Below are 5,899 nucleotides of genomic sequence, written 5' to 3' on the forward strand. Positions count from 1 at the left end.
ATAAACCGGAGGGTTTAGACTTCTAGGGATTAGCCACAACAATCATAACCTCATAGGATAGACTTATATGGTTTAGCCATTACGATCTCGTGGTAGATCAACTCTTGTAATACTCATATTCATCAAGATCAATCAAGCAGGAAGTAGGGTATTACCTCCATAGAGAGGGCCCGAAGCTGGGTAAACATTGTGTCCCCCGCCTCCAGTTAGCATTAGCCTTAGACACACAGTTTGGGACCCCCTACCCAAGATCCGCCGGTTTTGACACCGACACCAGGCCCGGGACCATTTGCGCCTTTCGGCTCACGTATATGATAGTGACGCTAGCATCCATATGACAAAGAACCCGGGTTGACATGGCCAGTCGTGAAGCCAAAGTGGCGTTAACTTACAGGGACAGGCATACATGACCCAACAACGAACATGTCGATCAACAACGAATGAATCCTGTCGGCATTCTGGGAACGAGGGTCCCCAGACTTGCCTGCCTGCGGGCCATGGCGTGGCTCCACTAGTGGCCCAGTAAGGCCCTTCTTCATCAACAAACAATCAAGACCGTCGCGAGGGGCCAAGCCTCGCAGGGCGGACGATGCAAGGCCTCCTCAGGAGTCGCCTCACCAGGCAGGCTCGCGAGGAGGCGGAGAGATCAAGGCAAGGGGTACCTCGCGAGGTTCCCGTGACGCAAGCCATGACGACCAAGGCCAGGCGGGAGCCAGGCGGGAGGAAGCCCGCGCAGTGACATCTTTTCCCAATTGGTGCTAAGGGGGCAAGTGCGGGCGCGGAGTATCGAGGCCTGAGGCAAAGGTTTCCATATCAATGCAACAAGACCAAGACTAGCAGGACGGCAGGACGGAGGTCACCGTGGAGCCCAAGATGGCGTCACCACTAGCGCCTTTGACAGGAGAAGACCACCTTTAGTCAGGATAGCTTGTACTAGTTGTCCCCTTTCAAAATGGTTGTTGTTGGATCCCTTCCCGTTCAGTATTTGGGAAGAGGACCAGGGCCTCTATAAATAGGGCTAGCCACCATAGTAGAAAGGAGGAATCATTCAGTTCATCTACACACCACACCAGCTCAAGAACACCTCTCCTCGCGAGGCTGTTCTTCCCTTGTATTGTTCATCATCAGCCCAAGAGGCAATCCACCACCACCACACAGGAGTAGGGTATTACATCACAACGGTGGCCCGAACCTGTATAAATCTCGTGTCTCTTGTGTTGTGAGTTCATCTAGCTAAGCTTAGGGATCGCGGCGAGGTTGAGGGCGTGTTTCGGTAGGAGGAAATCTTCATGTGCACCCCAGTGTTTGAACCTTAAGGGTTTTGCCGGAACCCGATATCCGACATTTGGCGCGTTAGGTAGGGGTGCGCCGAAGCCTTCCTTCCGCTGATCCGCGTCCCATCGCTTCGTCGTGTCCATGTCTAGCGATCTGATGACCCGCGCCGACTGCTGAGCAGCCTGGCCTGCCCGAGCCATGCCGCCTGCCCACAAAGACCTCAACCCCATGCCCCAGGTGGCTCGTGCACCGCAGAACGCTGTGGGGAGCGGACGGTGCGGTCACACTCTGCCCGGCCTTACTCTGCAGCAGGTGCGGGCAGCTGCAAGGGCCTCAAGCCATGCCGTGGCTATGGCGCCGCACACTCGATGGGAACAAGAAAATATGAGAGTCGCGCTCACCGTGGCTCGGGAGCTGCTGCGATGCAGGTTGATGGAGAGCGGTCGGGACGCGGTGATGGAACGCGTTACCGATCTCCTGGATGCCGAGGCCTCAGGGGCACCACCCTTCTGCTTCCATCTTGCAGCTCGGGCCTTGGCTGGACCATACGGCGGCCCTCTCCGCGCCCGCGCGCCCCGAAGCACGCCCCAAGGCTTCATCGACACCAGTTCAACCATCGGCGCCAGACGCCGGGTCGCACCCACGCCACCATCGGCGAATGAGGGCATGTGTGCTGCCGCCTACAGCCCGGGCGGGCCACTAGCCTACCGTCCTCAAGATGGCGCTCTAGGTCGGGCCACTTGGAGTGTGGGGCACTACGGTGAAGTCTTCGAGGTGGCAGCTTCGGAGGCTTACGTGCCCCGCATGGTGGATCGGGAGTACGCGCTGGAAGACGACCCTGGCTCGTTCCTTGGGCCAGGCTGGGAAGAAGAGACGCCAGAGGCCGAGCCCTTCCAGGAGCCTCAAGGGAGCCTCACCGATAGCAGCAGTTACCGGGTGCCGCTAATTCCTAAGGAGCAAGCTTATGCTAACCATGGGTCACAGGAGGGTCAAGTTGCAGCAGCAGGCGGCTGCCCCAGCTCAGCAGCCTCCCTTCCACCAGGAGGAGCGCACTGGGGGCTACAGGAGAGGGGCCAGGAGCAAGGCCCCTCCCCACGGCGCACGGAGCAAGGCATCCCCCGGAGGTAGGCCCTCTGCTGGGGAGGTGGTGCAAAGCCTACCCCCGGCAGAGGACCTGTGGTCACCGAGGGTGCCGCTGGCGTCCCCTTTGCCCCTTTGACATCGTCCTGGTTTCCGGTCGCCGCCAATTGTGGTTGAGGGTGGCGCAAGGCGGGGCCTTCGTCTAGTGATATGAAGCAAGGCCCGGTGCCAGTGAAGAAGGTCCAGTACCTGTGAAGCTCACCGCCCGTGACACTCTCACGTAATAACGAGCGGGGCTATACATGCCCCGGAGTCTCCGGAGTGCCGCCCTTGGGCCTCGGGGGCTCCCTCCCATACCAAGTGGCAGCACTTCGCAACGCGCTGGTGAGAAGACGTCGAAGACTAGTGTAGGATCGAAAGTATGTCTAGAGGGGGGTGATTAGACTACTTGACCAAATAAAACTTATCCTTTTCCCAATTTTAGTCTTTGGCGGATTTTCACTATCTTAGCACAAGTCAAGCAATCTTAACACAATTCAAGCAAGCATGCAAAGAGTATATAAGCAGCGGAAATGAAAGCATGCAACTTGCAAGAATGTAAAGGGAAGGGTTTGGAGGATTCAAACACCATTGGAGACACAGATGTTTTTGTCATGGTCCTGATAGGTGGTGCTATCATACATCCACGCTGATGGAGACTTCAACCCACGAAGGGTAACGGTTGCGCGAGTCCACGGAGGGCTCCACCCACGAAGGGTCCACGAAGAAGCAACCTTGTCTATCCCACCATGGCTGTCTCCCACGAAGGACTTGCCTCTCTAGCGGTAGATCTTCATGAAGTAGGTGATCTCCTTGCCCTTACAAACTCCTTGGTTCAACTCCACAATCTTGTCGGAGGCTCCCAAGTGACACCTAGCCAATCTAGGAGACACCACTCTCCAAGAAGTAACAAATGGTGTGTTGATGATGAACTCCTTGCTCTTGTGCTTCAAATGATAGTCTCCCCAACACTCAACTCTCTCTCACAGGATTTAGATTTGGTGGAAAGAATATTTGAGTGGAAAGCAACTTGGGGAAGGCTAGAGATCAAGATTCATATGGTAGGAATGGAATATCTAGGCCTCAACACATGAGTAGGTGGTTCTCTCTCAGAAACAACTAGTTGGAAGTGTAGGTTTGTTCTGATGGCTCTATCCACGAATGAGGAGGAGGTGGAGGGGTATATATAGCCTCCACACAAAATCTAACCGTTACGCACAACTTGCCAAACTCGGTGGGACCGAATTGGTAAACTCGGCCGGACCGATTTAGCAAATATAGTGACCATTAGGATTTTCGATGGGACCGACATGCAACTCGGTAGGACCGATGTGGTTAGGGTTAGGGCATAACGTAATCTTGGTGAGACCGATTACACAAACTCGGTGAGACCGATTTTGGTAATAAGCTAACCAGAGAGTTGGTCAGGTAAACTCGGTGGGACCGGTTCGCTTATTTTGGTGGGACCGAAATGTTACGAAAAGGAAATAGGGAGTTTACATTGCAATCTCGATGGAACCGATCACTCATCTCGGTGGTACCGAAACATTACGAAGAGAAACAGAGAGATTCAACCACCAAAGTATCTCAAACAAGAAAATAAAGTTCAACCACCAAAGCAAGAGAGAACAAAAAAGGCGACACTCTCTCTCGAAGCCTGTGATCTATACATTTTTCTCCCCCTTTGGCAACAAGTTACCAAAAATTTCATAGAAAATTCATAGCACTAGATCGACTCTCAGGCTTGATCTTCAGGTGGTGGTGTAGAGATGGCTCCTTGGACGAAGACTTCAGTAGATGTGGATGGAGCTGGAGGTGTAGGTGCTGGAGCTGGTTGCACTAGAGCTGTAGGAGATGTAGCTGGTGCAGATGAAGTGGCTCTGGTGTCTGTCACTGGCACTGCAGCTGATCTTTGAGCTCTAGGCACTCTAGCAAATGCATCAGTGGTTGTCTTGCCGTGCCTCTCCTGCATATCATCCTAAAGCTTCTCAATAACAGACTGGATCTCAGTTACCTTCACATCCAAGTTATAAAACTTCTGCTCCATGATCCTCTCCAGGCTCTCCTGGTTTTGAGTCAAGGTGGCTAGCCCCTTCTCAATCCTTAGAGTGGATGCAATCAAGTAGCCTAGCTGATCTTGTTTGCTATTCAGAAAGTACTGAGATGCCTCTTGCATTGTTGGCATCTTGGTAGCCTTCTCTGTCCTTGCCTTCTCCTTCTTTGCTTGAGCATGCACAGAAGATGGTTCATCTTCATCCATAACCACTTGGTTGTGCTCAAAGTCTGGATAGATAGGCATGTGATCCTTGTCCAACAAGTATGTCCCTGTGCCCATCTTGGAGTTAATCAGCTCCTGGATCTGTGGGGCATACCCACAACTTCTCTTCTGGTCAGCTATTGTCCTCTTGATAGTCTCCACTATGAGGCTCATGACCTTGAACTTCTGTCGCACATCAAACAAGTGTAGCAAGTTTATTGCATGGCCTCTGATCATGTTGTGGTCACCTGACTTGGGCAATAGAGTATGCCTGAGGATCCAGTTGATGGTTGGCAGTCCTGACAGAAGATAATGTACAGATCCAAACTTATGTGTCTCAACTGCAGCATCTAGGATCTCCTTGTACATATGTGCCATAGTGTTGTGATCCATCTTCTTCTTGGCATAGACATCCAAGTCATCTTCTTTCTCCTTAGGTGCACTGATCATATTTGCCCATTCTTCAATTGTTGATTGGTACCTTGTACCTTCAGAGATCCATACTATCCTGCCATCTGGATAGAAGTGTGATGTGGAGTAGAATTGCATTATGAGCACATCATTCCACTTTGTGAGCTTCTGCCCAACAAAGTCTGCAAGTCCACATGCACTAAAACTGTCTTGCACACCAGGATAGTGTTCCTCATTTTCCTTCATGTAGGTCCAGTCCACCCAACTCATGTCACAAACTATAGGCTTCTTGTCCAGCAATATTGTCTCATAGAAATCCTGTTGTTCCTTAGTATGGAACCAGTAGTCAACAACAGTCCTTCTCCTGATAGCATAAGGATCAGACAACCTCCACTGTCTGAGGCCTGCATCCTTTCTCAGCTTCATGGTCTCAGCCACAAGATGAGCATCATTGTGGTCTGGAATCTTTGGCTTCAACTTTCTCAATACATGCTCTTCATCTTCTTCTTCTTCAGCAACAGTCTCAGGCACTGGGGCCTTGTTCTTCTCAGCAGCAGGTATGTTTCTAGTACTCCTCATTGATGCAAGCTTGGGCTTGGAGGCGGCTTTGGGTGCTTCTTTGGGCTGTGATGATGCAGCCCCCGACCTTATAACATCACCCATAAGCTTCTGAGCCTTGGGTGCTGGTGTAGCAACCTCTTCTTCCTCTTCCTCTTCCATCATGGAAGGCTTTCCAACAACTCTGCCATGGTCTTCTTGACCCTTTCCTTCCTCTTCTTCCCTTCAGCAGCAGCCTCTTTGGGTTGAGATTCCAAAGGTACTTGAGTAGAGGCTCTG

Source organism: Triticum dicoccoides, chromosome 4B (assembly GCF_002162155.2).
Source record: "Triticum dicoccoides isolate Atlit2015 ecotype Zavitan chromosome 4B, WEW_v2.0, whole genome shotgun sequence".
NCBI lineage: Eukaryota > Viridiplantae > Streptophyta > Magnoliopsida > Poales > Poaceae > Triticum > Triticum dicoccoides.